The following is an 18,301-nucleotide window of genomic DNA, read 5'->3' as shown; positions in this document are numbered from 1 at the left end:
TCTCTTGCCAAGAGCTCTCAGTTCCAAGTGACCTGGTGCAACAGGTGGCCTGCCCACTATCCTCCAGCTTGGTAACTGCACTGCAGGAGGTGCAGCCTCCTCTGGCCTAGCAGCAGAGTTGCCCATGTGAGACCGCTGATCCATCAAAATCAGTATCAACTAGGTTAGCTTAGACCAAGGGTTTTGCTGATGCTGCCTGAAACAGACTGCTGAATGTCCACCCACTGCTCTGACAGGAAAATTGGAAAGTGATAACATCTGCAGACTGAAGAGCTAGGGAGTGGGAAGGAGGTAACTTCTTTTAATGATGCCTTGCCATGTGCAGAAGTACAACAAATACAGCCTGCTAAGGGCCTTGGAAATGAAAGATTAATGTCTTGCAAATAAAAATGTATATAAGGAGTAATGTTATGGTCTTGCTGTGAAGCACAGCTCAAATGCCTGAGGTAGGTGTGTGTACTTTGAGTTAACCAGCACAGAAAAGTCCCAGAAGCAGGTTATCTCTGGCCCTGAACTTTGTTCTTCAAAAAATCTTCTGTGTCTCCTTTACAATCAAGTTAGAGATATGATATCTATCTATTCAGTTGTAGACATGGGAGAAAGAAATCTCCTCCACTTGTGCAGCAGTAGCCTGCCTGTTTCATTAGTTTGCCTTTGGCAGAGCTCTGTGATTTCTCTTTTAGACTTAGGTAGGATAAACCTTTCTTCATTTACAGTTCATATGACTTAGAAGAGGAGAGTGTTTCTGGCTAGGAGAAATCAAATTTTTTATTTGCAACCATAATTTTAATAGTTTTTTTAACTAAAGAAACAAGAACAAATTTGTCCTGTCTTTTGTGATACATTTATCTGTCCTCTATCTACTCAATGACTGGATATGTAACTGCATGATTACTTTGATAAGGAATTAGTCCATTGATAGTTTCATTTACAATTCAACATTGCTGTGTATGTTGTTTTGAAAAGTAAGACTTCAGAATTTTAGGACAACTCTTACAGAATGTACCCTTTCCTTATACAACCAGTCAAGTCATTCTTCTTATATACACAATATAATGCTAAAGTGCTGAACTACCAAAAGCAAGGAAAATCATTTATAGAAACCACTTCACCTTGAAATAACACTTACCAGATGAACTGCTAAATAAACACCCTAGAGCAGTGCTGATGAGGACAAGTGACAATAACCTGGAGTTACAGAACTAAATGTTTATGTTGTTCATTTAAAAGGAAGTGTCCAAACAAAGCAGTTAGAAGACAGAAATCTAAGTTCAGTAGAGGTTTCGTAGGTGTGACAATACGCACATGGGGATTTTTTTTGTTCAAGAAAGAACATCAAACTTGTGTTTGTTGTCTTAATGAGTTCACATCTGAACAGAAATTTTGAATCTGAAAGGTACTTAGCTAAGAAATGTCTCCCATGTGAAATCGATGGATTGCTCAGGAACAAAATACCAGTGGGGATCCAATCTAGTTTCCCAACTGAACTACTCACTACTTTAAAACCAAACTGGCAAACTGGGGTCCCCAACAGTTACCCACCAGTTTCATTTTGCTGTTTCTGCAAGCTGTACCCAGATATCCTAGTTAGAACAGCTGGGACCAGTTCATCACTGGATGGGTGTAACCCCAACCTGTGTATTCTACAGCCTTCCATGCCATTTCCCAGAAACTGTTGTCAATAGACTATTAACACCCTCTGCCCAGAGCAGCCCTGACTCCTCAGGTGTTAAGAGGCCTGTGAGATAGGAGGGTGCCCCCTGTCCTCACCAACTGTGGAACTCCCCACCCTAAGGGAAGTACTGGGCATTCCTGCCTGAACGGGAGAACATATAATCTTGGAGTCTTGGAGCTTTTTTAACCACTCGTGGGATCCAGAGGAAGACTGCAGAGCACCACTCTCAACCAGACTGCAGATCACCACTTTTCAACCAGGCTGCAACCATCACTCTCGACCAGACTGCAACAGCACCCCCACCAACAGGTTTTCCCCTCTCCTTTTACTTTGGACTCAGGAGGCCCAAAGAACACCACTCTGTTCACGTCCCAGGGCGCTGGGTTATACACTTGGGTTTTGTGGGTTAAAACCAGTTGTTTGTCTGTATAATCACACTTACTGTGTTATTTTATTGTTATTCTGACTTATAATCTCTCTTTTGAGTTGGGTGCATTTCCCCTGCTGGTTTACCTTTAAACCAGCACACCAGACAAAACATTTTTGTGTTGCTTCAGCAAAATCATTACACTGGAAGAAGAAAATGCATTATCTCTTTTCATTGTACTAATTCTCTGTACAGTTCTGCCTATGCAGTCTTTGATTCTTACAGAATCCTTTTTCCCTATGACTACTTCCCAGCAGAGCCACCTTGCAGATTTAAGTAAATAAACAAAGAGCTTCAGGTGTCCATGAAACTGCACCCTCACAACCACACAGCCTTTAGGGGATGTCAGTCAACTCTGCTCTATACTCAGAGGGACAGGCACGTTAAGACCACATAATAACTTCTACTGAACCAGCAATACTGTGACATCCTTCCTCTTCCATCAGCTCCCCTGTACCACACTTCTTCACCACCACAGACAGGCATGCATTTTAGCAAGATCAGAAAGCATCAGTGTAGGTTAACTCATTCAGCAGAGAGGTGTATATCCTCTTTGCTTCACACTTTTGATACACGTGCGCAACAGCTCAGGCAGATACACGCAAACAGATCTAAAACCACCCCAGAAGCATGGAGCTATCCACGGGATAACCACACTGGGTCTTCAACGGGCTCTGCAAACTGCTCAAGACCAGTGCTACAACCCTGTGAGCCAGCTAAGCCTGAGGTAGGTCAAATACATCTACTTTCGCCCATCACAATAAGAGTGCACCATCAGTGAAATGCATTCCTATTGTGATTTCTTGTTTTCACGGATATACAGTGCAGATTTGTGTTCTCAAATGAAACCTTTTGTCCACTGACAAGTTTAAAAGATGAAGTCATATCTTACAGCTAAGGGATCCCCTTCTGACTTTTTTAAAAGCATCTTTTATCACTTGGAAAGACATGCACGTGCACCCAGTTTTAATTTCAAAAAAGATCACCAGCTGGCATTACTTGGAAGAGAAAGCGGAAGTCCTTTCCCAAGCTAGCCGAGGACAAACAGACATCAAGAGAAAAAGGTTGGTTGTGAGTCAAGTTCCTGGAGAACATCAGAAAAACTGTGCAGCAGGATGCTTGCAAACGCATATTGATACACGACAAATGGTCAGAAAAATGCGAAAAATGCAAAAAATGCAAAATGCATTTCACTACTTACAGTTTAGACAAAACCAAGAGGAAAGAAAATAATTCAAGTAAAACCGTGGTTCCTCCCAAGTGGTTACTAGCAATGCTGTAGTAGTCAATCTGCAGTGAGAGTAACAACTAATAGCAAGATTAACAAACAATGCATCTTCTTTCAGTGCAACAAAATCCTGCCGTTCCTTTTCTTTGAAGCATTAACTACTTTGTAGTCACTGGATTAGAAGACTTGAGTACTTGCATGCTATCCAGACATGCTGAGCCTAATGACAACTTCCTTTACAAAGCAACAGCCTCACAATGAATAAACAAACTTAAATAGCAAACCATTCTTTGCACAGAGAACACAGTGACAGATGCTATAAATTAGATGGAATACTGTAAGTAGCATTTCTTCCCTCTGAGCAACCACACAGGCAACACAGAACATCTATAGACAAAATTATTATTAAAAAAAAGGGGTTGCTTAATAATTTTTTGTTTGCTTGCAATGTTCAAAAGAAAAAAATACAGAGGCTCTTTAAAATAAATACTCAATTAAAAGTATGATTAAAAGCTTGAGATGGTGACTGCTTCTGACATTTTTATTGAATACAAAATGTGAATGTAAGACTCTGAATGTGAATGTAAGACCATGAAGAGGACTCTACAAGTCTTCTACGTAGAAGATTCTCGCAGTTATCAAACAAAACTCAGTATTTATTACCATTCTTTCCTTTTACATTTTCTTCTCACTGGCTAGGGGGCTAAGACTGTCAGTTTCCTAATTAGTGGTCAAACATATTTCCATGTCAATGACAGTTCTGAAAGCTATTCACACCTTAGACAAAGTGCAGTGAGTTTAGAAAAAAGATCAGCTTTTCTGCAAACAACTGGAAACTCACTAAACAGGATTAATTTGCCTCGTCTGTCATCTGGTCCTTTTCTTTCTGCATCTTGCATTTCGATGCTGTTTACAGCAGAAGAGAGATTAAGGAGAAAAGTGCAATTTCATTACAAATGCTTAATTTAATGGAGACACTCAAGGCGAAAAATCATTCAGTGTCAGCTCTTGACTCAAGGATAAACTTCACCACTAAACTTCTTAACGACTTAATTAATGCTAGAAAAGGTTTGATTAAGGTTTGATCTAAAAATAGTGAATGTAGCCAATGTCATTTGTTAAAAAGCTATGTGAAGACTTCTTGTGCTCAAAGCTACATCAACTTTCACAATTTTTACAATTTCCAGAGCTAAATTTCTTTTATTAAAATCAGGACGGAGCTATAGCTAAATCTTATGTAACTTTCAAGATTCGTGTATATTACAACTTTCTGTAGTTGGGCGTTCAAAGGCATTCAGAAGTAATCCGTGCTTGTATTAATTTATCCACAAACACTGTACTCTCAGAAACTAGAGGGCGGGTTTTCTTATAAAATTAGGTAGAAGTTCACAAAATCAAAATCATAGGCAAAGAGTTACCATTATTTCCCAGACAATCTGTTGACGGAGTTATTACTTTTTTTTTTTAAATACTGCGTTCTGCATACCTCTCAAGTCATGTGAGCATTAACTTCCAGTTGATTAAACGTCCTTTTCTATTTAATGGCAAGGGGGCAAAACTCTGTATAAGCCGAGCCCATTGTGCATCACCATTTTTAACAAGCGACCGTCCTCGTTTCTGTTGCCTCTCACCTTGGCCATATTGTAGAAGAGAACACTGAAAAGGCTGAAGTAGCATTTTCGAAAATAAACCTTAAACTGAAATGTAGATTAACAAGCACTCTATTTACCACTAAGCAAATGTAATTAAACGGAAGAATACCGCTTAACAATAGAAGTACACAAGCATTTATTGCCGTGATCATGAGCTCTCAACCACTGAGCTGCACATTCAGCGAAGAAAATGGAGTCTCAAACTCCGTGCCTTATCGAAGTAGAGCGAATCCACACTTTCCACAGGTGGTTGAGACGATTATCACGAGCCCGCTTATGGGGCAGCGGTTTTTAAAAAAAAAAAAAAAATAAATCCCAAATGCGCTTTTAAAGGTAATTTACGATTTCATTCATACTGCCTCAGAGAGAAGGTTGAAACGCTCTCGCCAAATTTGACTCGCCTCTTGAGGGCACATGCGAGCGGAGAGAGCAGTACCACCGCCCGCCAAGGCAGACGGAGGAGGCTCTGCCGCGCTCCCACAGCGCTCCCGGCCCCTTCTGCCGGCGCCAGGCGCTCTCCCCTGCTCGGGCAGAAGGTTCCCCGGGATCCCGCACCCCTCCACCCAACCCCGGGAAGCCGCGGGGCGGCCCTGGAAGGGCAAGAAAGGGCCTGGCGGCGGCAGATGCACAAACGCCGGTGTTCACGGGCTGCGAAGGGAGGAAGGCGGGAGAGAAGCTCACGGGACACCGCGCACACCTCCGTCCGATGGAGCTGCCCGGGGTAAAGGGAATAAAGTGGGGACGGGGACAGGGAATGCGGCATCTCCTCTCACAGCATCTCTCAGAGCACGACCGTCATCCTCCCTGCGGCCCCGGGGGAGCCGCTGCCTTCGACCACAGACCCCTTTTCCCAGCCCCCCCTGCCTGGCCGGGAGATCCCCGGAGCCCGGGACCCCGCGGGAGGGGCAGAGCGGCGGGGCAGCCTCTTCAAAGGGAGCAATAAAGCCACTAGGAAAAATAAACGCGACGGGAACTGACCCCAAATCCGCGAGCTGTAACACGCCCGCCTCCTGCTCTCGCCCCGGAAAGCTCCCAGACCTCTCTAGCTTTCTGCTGACCCTCTCCCTTCATGGTAAGGCAACAAATGGCAAGACCTCGGCCCCCGGAGCTGAATAACAGGAAATATAGGCATCTGTCACCTCCCGCGGAGAGGTAAATGGATTAGCGAAAGCAACAAAGGGAAGAAAAGCCTTTTCAAACGTGCAATTGATTAACAAGTCCCCTCTAATCTGCAGCATCACTGTTTTTCCTTAAAGACATCATCGGTCTCCTCCAGCACTTCGGTGCAATTAAGTTAAAGCCAGGAAAGGCGGGGGAGGAAGGCCCTGCTAAGCGCCCAGTCCCCGGAGCACTGCCCCGTGGGGACAGCACGGGAAGGGTTACAAACCTGGCATGGAAATGGTGTCACCTCCTCCCTCAGTCCCTGGGCAAGGCGCCCCGGGAAGGCGTTTGTGAGTGAGGTTTATCTGCTGCAAGAGGGAGAGAGGGCAATTTTCCAGAGAATGGCTTCATGGAAGATCAAAGAGCTGAATCCGGCAGCTCCTACCTCGCCGGGTGCATTTCACATCCGAGAGAAACGAAAAAGTTAAGCGTACCCTTTTTTTGCTTTGAAAGCACCACCTAACTTAAGTGTGCGGGGAAGGGGAGGGGGAATAATCTAAAAAAAAAAAAAAAAAAAAGTTTATGCGGCTTCTTTTACAGGAACTGTAAGTCTTACACCATCGCGGCTCTCCAACTCCACACGCTCCCTAAAGGTCCCTGTAAATCACGGCACTACGCTCGGAGATGCCGGACAAACTGGCATCTGTTCAGCAGCCGCACCGCCGCTGCCACGGCGCAAGGTCAGATGTTAATAAGGGCAGTTTATTCAACCCTAAAAACAATCGTGGAGCTCGCTGAACCGCGCGTGCAGTGCTTCCTGAGCCCAAAGGCCGACCTCCTCAGTCCCCGCGGGCCGGCCAGGTACACAGAGAAAAACGGGACCCTCTAAAGCCCAAAAAAAAGCACACAGAAAGAGACCCCGCCGAGCCTCCATGAGCTGCAAGCACGGCGGCTGCCCCCCTCGCCCACTCAACTTTAATCCCCTCCTGGTTCCTGCTGAGATTCTGGCAACGCTCAACGTCCCAAATAATAACACATTATTATAACCATTCCGAGGAGTGGGCTGGAGGGCGGGCAGAGGAGGAGGCTCCACTCATCGCTATCCACCCTCGGCAACAACCAGAACTTTTCCTTTGTTTTCTCCTTCTTTCCCCCTCCCCCCCCCGCCCCCCCCGGCCCCCTTCAGTGGCTACCAACCAACCTCGGTGCGCTGAACCGGCTGAGGAGAGGCACGAAGCCACTGCCGCCCGAGCAGGACAGGGGCGCCGGGATGCGCTCGGGGCAAAAGTTTTAGCTGCCCTCGCCTCCTGCCAACTCCCGCCCCCTCGTAAAGAAACACAACGTCAAGTTTCCATTGTGCCAAGAAGAACCGAAAAAAAAAAAATAAAATAAACCAAAAAGGGGGGGCGGGGACGGGGGGGAAGAGAGAGAGAGAGAAAGGAAGAAAGAGGAGAAAAGGGAAAAAAAAAAAGGAAAAAAAAAGAAAATGAAAAAGACAAGAAAGAAAAAGTAACCAACATGAACCACCACCTGGGGATGCTGGAGGCTCCGCCGGTCCCAAACGGATACGCGCGACTCTCCTACGAACAGGCGCGGCTTTTCCCCTGCCTCCCGTCCCCCCCCCACCCACGAAGAGCAGCAGCCGCAGCATCCTCCCCTCCGGCCGGGGGTCCCGCTCCTTACCTGCCGCGCGGAGCCGGAGGAGCGAGGCGGTGGCCAGCAGGGTCAGGAGGCGGCCCGCCGCCCCCCGCCGCCCCTCCGCCGCCGTGGGGACCATGGTGCCCGACGGGCCGCCGAGCCGAGAGCCCGCGGAGAGCAGCGCCCGCGGGCCGAGAGCGCTCCGGTGCCGGCGGGGGCTCCGCGCTGCCGCAAACTTCGCCCGAGCTCCGCCGCGCCGGCCCTGCGCTCCCGCTAGCGGACTGTCCCCGACTGGGGGCGGGGGAAGCTGCGCTCCTTTCCCCACCTCCTCCTCCTCCTCCTCCTTCGCCTCCTCCTCCTCCTTAGCCAGCATCCGAACGTCACCCGGGGCAAACCCGACACAGGGGAGGAGAGCGGCGCCGAGGGGCGGAAAGGACAAGGACAGTCCCAGAGCTCCGGCACCCTCTGCTGGGGCAGCCCCCGCCGCCGGGGCGAGCCCGCACCCACCTTGCCCGCGGCACTCCACGACCACCAGGAGCCAGCAGGGCTTGGGCCCCCTCTGAAGGGCGAGTTCTGCTTTCAGAAGCCTCATGATGCTTCAGCTTCCCTTAAAAAAACCCCAGCAAAACAAAAAGACGCGGACGAGGGGTACATCGGCCGAAAAACGCCACTGCTTTTCTCCTTCGCCTCCTTCCTCCTCGGTGCGCAGTTGAGGTGTTTTCGCACCCGGGCAGCATTGAAGGCACAGTTACTGTTGACTGAACACAGTTTCTCCTGTCCCCAAAGCGCCCAGTGGCGTCAGCCCCGCGGCACGTACTCCAAGAGGCGAGAACCACCGTGACTAGGATCTTCCTCGCTCTCTACCGATTCTCTCATGCTGGGGTGTCAAAAGCAAAGTTTGCATTCTCTCTTTACCAGGCTGAAAATTATTCTGCTCCCAGTAAAGTTTCAAAATATTTCAAGGTTATTTACTACCAGAAATCAGGGCATCCTTTTCTCTCTCTCTCTTTTTTTTTTTTTTTTTGGGGGGGGGGGGGGGGAAGCGTTGGATTGATTTAGGATTTCTTTGCAGTTCAAAGAAATCGGTATTCTAAGATAATGCAGAATTGTCATCAGGCTTCTGGTAACTTTGTCATATAAACTCCAGGAACAGTTTATCACCCAATCATTTGCCGTATTTTTAAAGTTATAATTTAACAGCATTTAATCAGATGCCTTCTCTGCAAATACAATATTTCTGTTGTTTTAGGTTTCATTTCTAAAGATTTGATGCTAAGTAATGCTGAATACATACAAGTTCCTTTAAGTTCTTCCCCAAATCGAGCTCTAAATTCACAATAATTTCAGTTAAATTAATTTTCCATTAAATTTACCTTGTATTGCAAACAAAGGCAAACACTACAACATATTCTTTCTTCCTCCTTTTGTGCTTTGTTTCTTTCAGGTCTTCAGTTCCATCTTGAAAATTCTTCTGGCACCTAAAAATGACAAAAGGGAGGCCCCAATCCCTCTTTGGCAAGAATGTAGGACTGACTGACTTCAGCCCCTTGCCATCATAACAACACATTTTATAATCCCTTTCATAAACATATGAAACCAAAGGTAAAAGTAGAGGATCTTTTTTACAAGCTTCACTCCTTAGATAAAAAGCTGCTCCAAACTTTGCCTCTTTGATCGTTAAGAACCTACTTCTAATTTCCAGACTATATGTATTCAGGCCAGTTCATATTCCTTACCTCTTCTGCCACTATTCTCCTTTCACATAAATACCTTCCCATTTCCCCTCTCTATGGTTTAAAATGACCAGAGTCACATCTCAACCTTTATTTTTTTATGCCTAAAAAGCCCCTAAATCTTTTAATTTCCTCTGAAATGATCAGTTATGTGTTCCATGATCACCCTAATCCTTTTTCCTGCCACACTGACTATCCCCCCATTTCCCCTTATATTTGGGAGTCTGGTTTAATATTTCTGATGATGAGTGGCTTGAGCTAGACATAGTATTGGGGATACCTTCTCTGGCAGAGCACTTCTAATTTTCTTTCTGTGCTGAAAAGACTGATAAATCCCGGTGAGTACAGCACCTTGCCAGTTTTTGGTATACTATCATGTGTCTGAAAATCTACATTCTCTCTTCCTTTATCGTTTCCAGTGTATAACTAACTGCAGAGACCTGCATCAAAATTCTACATGTCTGGTCTCATACATCCACACCCCCTGTCCCCCCTTTCTGTAGCTCAAGTCATCAAGATCAGTTCTTTCTGCTCCTTCTTTTATCAAGAACACCTCTTGGCTCTGCATCAACAAAAAATTTTGGTTGCACACTGACAATGTGTTCCGAGGGATTTTGAAATCACTGAAACTACATTAAATACTAGAGATCAATAGTTAAGAGCATGCCTGAAGTTAATACTTTGCAATTCAAAATTTCTCACTTTCCACCCTTCTGCCAGACCTACATCCACCTTAGAGCCTATCAAGGAATCCCTGTAAGCTCCATCTTAACCCATACCTTCCCATATGGAGGCATATTAAATGTTCAAGTCCAGGTGAATGAGGTCTAGTATGTCCTTTGTTTTGAAAATCACTGAAAGGAAGCTATTAAGTTCAGCTGACATGGTACCCCTTTAGTAAATAAACTGTATTCTATTAACTTCCATGATGTTATTTTTTTCTTCATAGAATGGTTTGGGTTGGAAGAGACCTTAAAAGTCATCTAGCTCCAACCCCCTGCCATGGGCAGGGATACCTTCCACTAGACCAGGTTGCTCAAAGCCCCATCCAACTTTGCCTTGAACACTTCCCAGGACAGGACACCCACAACTTCTCTGGGTAACCTATTTGAGTACTTCACTACTATGAGTAAATAATTTTCTTCCTAAAATCTAATCTAAATCTTCTCCCTTTCAGTTTAAAACTATTACTCCTTGCCCTGCCACTATCTGTGTCAAAACACACTTTCCCTCTTTTTTTATAAGACCCCTTTAGGGAAGGGTGGAAGGCTGCAGTGAGATTCCCCTGGAGCCTACTCTTTTCCAGGCTGAAAAACCCCAATTCTTTCAGCCTCTCTTCATGAGAGAGGTTATCTGTTTCAGAGCTTTGTAAATTCCTGAGGCCAAAATAATACAGATATAGATAGACAGTGGTATAGATAGATAGATCTCTAGGTACAAGGATTACTTTTTCTCACTCTTCATAAACATCATCTATAATGCTGCTGAACAAACCCTTGATCTCTGGGGAAATGGGCAAGATCACACCACCACATAACATGGTACACAAAGCATATGCAGCACCCGAGCTGAGGATGAAAAAAGACTACATACCCTTCAGCTTACCTACAAAATAAAGCTGTTATTTGACACTGGTTATAAGTAGCCAGTGTGTTTGTTATGTCCCAATTACCGATATTTGCACCTTTTTCAGTAGATTACACAGGAGAGGTAGGGAAAGAAACAAAAAAATGGCCTAAGGACTAATTAGGCCTGCAATTGAAGTTTATTCCACGATTTTTGCAATATCTGCTGTTTGGTAATGATGATAAGCACAATTCTTATTAGATGATGGGATTAGTTTTCTAATGCAGGACAATAGGAAGTTCAGAAGTGTGCCCAAGAAACTAAAGCAGAGACAGGGCTATGACTTTTAAAACAAAGTTAAACTGGTTAAAAACTGCATCAGTTACCTGTCTAAAATGCTACAAGTTCCAAGTCTATCTTCCTCTGAAACTTATGATTGTTCAGCTGTGTTTCTTGCTTTCCAAACTTAATAGGAGAAAAAGCTGTCTGCATAAATTAGTTTACATTTTGCATAATCCTCCCAAGAAATAGTCTTCTGCTTTTTTTCCTCTGACGCTCTCAAAGGCCTCACAAAATATCTAGGATACAGATCCAAATGTTTTTTGCATTTGGGAATAAATTAGCATTTCATAGAAACTTCAGTTGCGAATTATTTTTTCTGACTTAGCAGGGGAAGCTGTCTATGTCACGAAGGCTGAATGACCAGGCCAAGTTAGCTGTTGAGAATTTAAGTCACCTTCGTAGCCGCAAATCATTTTGTCACTGGCTGCAAAAACTGCCATTTCACAAATCCTTGCTCTGTGTTGCAGGAAAATACGCACAGCAGGCAAAGAAGAACGGGGCAACGGCACATTTCTTCTGAGCTGGCTCACCCTGTTCATGTAAGCCAATAGAGAGATCACTTGTGTTCCCCAGCATATGGTCCCAAACTGTTTTGTCACTATTTGACAAGGAAAAAGCTGTGCGCGTATTTGTTTGCACGACCATATGGCATGTGCCTGATAGGAGCAGTTAAGAGCAGTGGGCAAAGCTGGAGTTCAGCCTGAACTTACTTGGGAATCCCTTGCAGAGTCTGGGTGGACCTCCTTTGCTGTGTGTGTCTGCTTTCATAAGAAATATAACAAAAGTGACTTTAAAGAAAACGTGATGTTAAATGTGGTTCCAGCTTGAAGGTCTCAGTGTTCCCACAACCATCCTAAAAGCTTAGATAAGTTTTAATTGGTACGCTGTCTTTAATCAAAAATTTAATTCCAAACTTGATCTTTTTATTCTTATGATGAAAACAGGACAGAAAACATTATTGCAAACATTACCTATATGCTTCACTTTTGCAGGATCACCTCTTGGGCTTTCTTCTATAATGTTAAAGTACATCCCACAGAATTCTGCTATTGGCCAAAACTGAAAAAAGGATTTAGAGCATAAAACGTAGGACTCAGACAGGCTTCAGACACCCAAGTCCAAATTTGTAACCCAAAAATACACCTGTTTAATCTTGAAGTGCAAGTGAAAAGGCACAAGGGGAGGCCCAGCTGGGTTGTTCAAACACTGAGCACAGTTCCCACAGTGTGGGAATTCTGGTGGCCATCTGATAAATGTTACACTTAGCAAAACACCCAATAGGAACAGAAATAGTTTTGGAGCAGCCATTCAAATAAAGAACTGCATGTTCACAGTCTACCTGTACATTTCTATGGTTTGTGGTTTTTTTGTTTTGTTTTGTTTTTCATTAAACTTGTAACTATCAAAGTAAAAAAATAAGTTAAAAACAGTCATTAGAAACCTTCTCCTTTACTGGAATGAAATTATTATCAAGTTTTGATCCACACTTTCAGATCACTGTTTCTTATGCTTTTAATACGTAATATACATATATGTATATTAAAAATAGCCACAATAAATATTTTGAAGGAACTATTTTACCTCCAGAAGGTAAAAACCATCTCTAAATAGGCTCAGGAGTCACCTCCCTCCTTGCTTGTTTACAGCTCAACATATACAAACATGTCAAGCAAACAAGCCAACAAAACACAGAATAACAAATCTGCAAGCATTCGTATCATCAACACTCTTATTAAGAGAAGATTACCAAGGGTACTTCTCATACCTAGAACCACAGGAAACAATAAACAAAGTGTTTCATTTATTTCTTAAGTTAGGATGCAGACGACACTCCCAAAACCAGAGCTGATTGCCCTAACTGGTAAAATCATACTCATCTGATGGTCTGAGCAACCTGCAGTGTCCTCAGACTGGTGCCTTCTCAATCCACTCCAGTCATAAAGGAGGAGAATGCTGCATCTCTCTTTTCTGTCCGTTATTCCTACAGGTCAAACACAGCATGACTTACTGAAGATAAAAGTCTGGCTAGAGAATGGGATTTAGGTTTCCACTGTATAAATTAAATAAGAACGTGAATGTCTGAACTAATTTAATTTAGAGCTCAATTAATCCCTGAAATTGTTGTGATTACACTAAAGAGTGATCTTGGCATTTAGTCTCATACTTCAAAAAATAAAACCGAGGTTCTTTTTTCATGCAGTTTTCATTATAGTCTGCTGTTGTACTGAATGCTTATGTGCATTTATTTTAGCTGTCCACGTCAGCCATCCCCATGGCACTAGGATGCTGCAGTTTTGTAAATAACACGTGAGCAATTAAAACTGTAACTATATAACTTACATAAACTCCAAAACAAGTTCTAGTTGTCAAGCTGGAGCACCAACATTCAGACTTTTGGCAGATTACAAGGTTAAAAAGAAAAAAAAGGTGTCTATACATCCTTAACACCACAAGTTACTTGCTGAGTTCATCCAGAACTATAAATGCATTACCCAAGCTCACATTACTGGTATACCATATTAACTACTGCAGTTTACAAGGTAAGACCAAAAATACAACATTCTGTCAGTGAGAATAAAAATATAGTTAAATTTCAAAAAGCATCAGATTTTTGCAAATCACTCCAGAAAGTATATATTGTTTCATTTTGAAAGATCATCTGGGCATGAAGGTGTCAGACAAACACAGAACTGAACCCAGAATTTAAAAGTCAGCACCCAAAGGTGCACCAAAAGTCAGCTGACTATGAAGAATGTTCTTTTGAGAGCCTTGATGTGCCTGTCAGTTGTGGGGAAAGTCGGGAAGAGGGGAAAGAATAGAGGATGAGGACTTTTTTTGCTTGATTTGGTGTGATTTGTGTTTTTTGTTTCGGTTTGTGTTTTTTTGGACTCAGTTTTGGTGTTTGTTTTTTTTTTTTGTTATTGCTCTTTTGCCATTTAAAGCTAGACTTAGCTAGAGAACAGGCAGTCTTCAGCATTGGTGTGTGGAGGTTCAGGCCCACAAACAGATGGATAAACTTGAGAAAGAGGTAAAACTTACCTTGAGAAAATTAGAATTAGTCGGCACAAGTAATTTTTTCTTATGTTATAGACACGAAGCTTCTCAGCACAACTCTGCCTTTTTAGTCACAAAGAAGCCCCCAAACAGACAACAAACAGTCTAGCAGAGGCAGGGTAAAACCCCTGCAACCCTGCGCTAGGCAACAGTCATGTGGTACAATAAAATTCCTCTCCTTCCCTTTTCTCCCTCCAGACTTGGGGGTACATGTGGCACACACACACACACACACACACACACACACACACACACACACACAGACATAAGAGAGCAGGAGCAACCATGGAAAGAACTTCAAAGACAACACACAAAAAGTAGTGGGAACGTGAACACGGCTACAGTCCACTCAGTGCTGCTGTGTTCTGTGGCATGGAGCAGATGAGTGCATTCCCCAGCATTTTCCCTTTGGTCTACAGTCCTGAGGAAGACAGTCTGCCACATTTTTTACCTTCTCTTACCTACAGTCTGAACTTTAAAACTTACGAAAGAAAATTCAGCATATTGATGAGTATTAAAATATTTGGGATACCATAAGCTAATAACATATTCTACAGCACTTACAGAGCATTGTGCCTAAAAAATGGGAACCTGAGGTGGGCTCAAATAGATATTCAAGTCTGAATAAAACTGCTTCACGTGCATACAATTAGTCAACAGTATAGATAACAAAGACTTCACACAGAAGTACGGCAAAGAATATGTGATTACATTGGATTCTACTTTCGAAACATTTTAAAGACAACCTTTCTCCTCAGAGAGATTTGCAAAGCCAATCAGCTGGAACAAAAACAAAAACTGCGGTTTCCAATTGCCATATGAATCATTGAGGTCCTCTTCTATGAAAAGCAGCTTAGTGCTAACAAGTAAAATTATTTTAAAGTACTCTTTTTCCATTATATGCAACTACAAGGTTGCATTGTGTCTGAATTGGCTGTCAAGTGGGTTTGATCTTGCAGTGCTACTGCCTGTTGTGTAGTATTTTTCCTTCTTTTTGTCTGTGTACCAGTTCTATAAATGCAAAAAACCCCCGCCAAAACAAAACAAAACAAAACAAAACAGAAAAGTGAGATACTTCTGTTCACTTAAAGATGCTCTCTACCTCTTCTCATTCCTTTTACTGGAATTGGAGCAATCTGAATAGTTAGCTATTACTACAAAAAAGAGTCTGCGCCTTTTTTGGCCCTCTTCTAGAACTTCTTTGTTTTTCTTGAAGTGAATTTTTAGATATCTGATTATACAGTCTCTTCTCTGTAGTTATGTTCTCCAGGTTCTAAAAGCAGAAAAACTTTACCCAAATATATTTTGTCATCATGATCTTATTATCATCCCTTTTACGTTCTATATCTTTCATTCACAAAAGAGACACAACAAAATTGGAGATTAGCATAGTTAGAGAAATGATTCATGTTTTGTCTCAGATTTAACTGAAAGCTCAGTCTGATCTACCCAGGGAGATAGGTAATTGCCTCAACCTCAGGGCAGATTAGATAACTCTCCTGAATGCAAGGTCTTATCTCCATACTCAACACAGGGAGAGGAAAAGGGACTTCAGGTCAGTAAGCTGTTTCACCTTTTATTAGAGAATCAGTGTTCTTGTAGCTGGTCAGCTGCTCTGGTGACACTGTGTTCTGTTTCACATCAGGACTTGTGAGAATATACTCTGAGGTCTGAGTCCCAGCTATGCCAAATCTGAGGCTCTGCTTACAGGGACCGGTTATGCCTCATCTGGCATCAGTCAGCATTCCCCACTTTGAGCAAACACAGAAGGATGGACTATCAGATCAGTCACTACTGCTGTCCCCAACAGCCCTAATCTGACCAAGTTCAAACAGGAGAAAAAACTTACTTCGGTTTCTGTGTTGTTCAGAAATTCCTGAGCGATAGATTTTGACAGATCTTACTTGCCCAACCAGCAGCTACTGCGCTACACCTGCAGTGTCTACCTGCCCTATTGGGAAGCCTCACCAAGGAACACTTTTTGATATCTTTCTTTCCCCGTCAACCATAGGAGCAGCAGCAGCCAACTTCTTAAACCAAATCTGCAATTACATTAAATCGCGCAGCTAAATTAGACTCAGATGCTCTGAGCTATTGCACAGACATGATGATATCCCCGAGACACCAGTGCCTTTTTTTTTTTTTTTTTTTTTTTTTTGTGGAGAAGAGTTCATCTGATTCTATGATCTAAAAGGCCCCAGCATGTGCCAGTCGCCGCTGACATTATGCAATGCTGGCCCAGCAAAAATCAGACCCCGCGTGCCGCTGTCCTCTTCCAGGTTCTCAGCAACGACCAAGCAGCATGGTAATCAACCCAGCTAAGAAAAATAGGAAGTGGAGAAACAGGTCAGCTCATTTCCAACTCCAAACCGAAGTCCTCTGGGAATGTCAGGGATAAATGGGGAGAGTCTGAAAACAGCACTTTTTCTCTTGCCTGCAAGTTGCGGATAATAGGGAAAGCAAAGACAATGGAGGATAATTTATTTCTCTGTGTGGTTTGTTCTGAAGTACTCAGTGCCTAATAGCAGTTAAGTCAGACAAGAAGGCATAGACTGATTTGGCAGAAAGGCTGCTGTTTTCTCTGTAACACAAAACATATGACAGTGATATATTTAAACTTTGCATTTCCACCCTTGCACAGCTTTTAATTTAACAGGAAGTGGGGAAAGACAGCATATATAATTGCACTTTTGAAAGGGTAGGAAAGGAAGTGGAAGACTCCTGTGATGTTGTGACTTACAATGTATAGGGCTGCTCATACTGAAACAAACCTCAGTAGAGCAGAGGGCTTCTGAGCCACCATGGCAATAGAAATAAAAACAACTAAATAAATACATCTGGGTGGAAGGAATAATGAGAAATCATTTTTTCCACTGTAAAATCGTGTGTGTGTGTGTGAGTGGCTGGAGTATTTTTTAGCAGAACTGTTGCTAGTGGGGATGAGTATGAAATCTACAGCTGTCCCTGGATGTTTAACCTCATTGAGGAAGTTTCTTTGTGGACAGGAGCTTGAGTTCCTAGAACATGCAGACTGTATACCGGGTATATGTGTATTTTATTAATGATGCACCATAGACATGGTTTTATACTGATGTGTATGTTATTGAAATAAAGAACCATACAAGATCTTTTAATGCAAGCAACCACCTGTGCCCCAAAACCACAATTTTTATTCGTTTTTGTTTAAATTCTTTGGAAACAATGCCATTAAACCAAAAGGAAGAAGACAGAATTAACAGTGCATTAAGGAGAAGTTAACTTAAAACAGAGTTCTGCCTATATTCATTCTACCACCAGTTTCTGTTTACATTTGGAATTTCATAAAATTCTGTTGTTGTATTACCAGGCAACAAAATTCCAACAAAAATTTAGCCAAAACACAAATATTTTCCTCATCTACCACATGACCTAGTTAATGCTAGTCTTGGAAATTTAAATTTTTCTGTTTATACCTCCAACATTTTAAATAGAAGGAAAGAAACAATTGTTGTCAAGAACTCTGGGCCAAAGCCTAACCAAAAAAAAATCCTGTCTTTAGCATTGATAATTATACCGAAGAACTGTGATGTGCAAGACTTTAAAGTTACCCTTCCTATTACCTACAATAAACTCCATGGAGTTAATTTTGGTTTTTTTAGTGGTCTATAAGGCCAGAGAGACTCTTAGGACTACCTGAAGCTATAGGATTTTCAGTTTTCATTAGCATTAGTGGGAATCACATACACGCATCAGTGGCAGGATAAACTTTAAAAGAATTCATCTTTAAACAAGAGGGCACATTTAAAGACAGATTTCTATCAGTGCATTTTACATGACCATGAAAGATTTTGATTTGATCCACGCTCAGCAGGGGTGCCCATTATTCAAACCATGTGGTATCTGCTT

The 18,301-nt window shown here is 42.9% G+C and overlaps 1 protein-coding gene across 1 annotated transcript in view; it reads right to left on the bottom strand.

Moving 5' to 3' along the window:
* Positions 1-7,804, bottom strand: part of ROR2 (receptor tyrosine kinase like orphan receptor 2) — a 145,253-nt gene extending 137,449 nt beyond the window's left edge. Inside the window, exon 1 of the mRNA XM_032676484.1 lies at positions 7,767-7,804. The gene's annotated coding sequence lies outside the window, so the exon portion shown is untranslated. The remainder of the gene's footprint in view (positions 1-7,766) is intronic.
* Positions 7,805-18,301: the final 10,497 nt, after the last annotated feature.

The sequence above is a fragment of the Chiroxiphia lanceolata genome, chromosome Z, assembly GCF_009829145.1.
Source record: "Chiroxiphia lanceolata isolate bChiLan1 chromosome Z, bChiLan1.pri, whole genome shotgun sequence".
Classification (NCBI taxonomy): Eukaryota; Metazoa; Chordata; class Aves; order Passeriformes; family Pipridae; genus Chiroxiphia; species Chiroxiphia lanceolata.
Note: the sequence above shows the minus strand (reverse complement) of the source record. Positions and strands in the feature narration are given on the sequence as shown.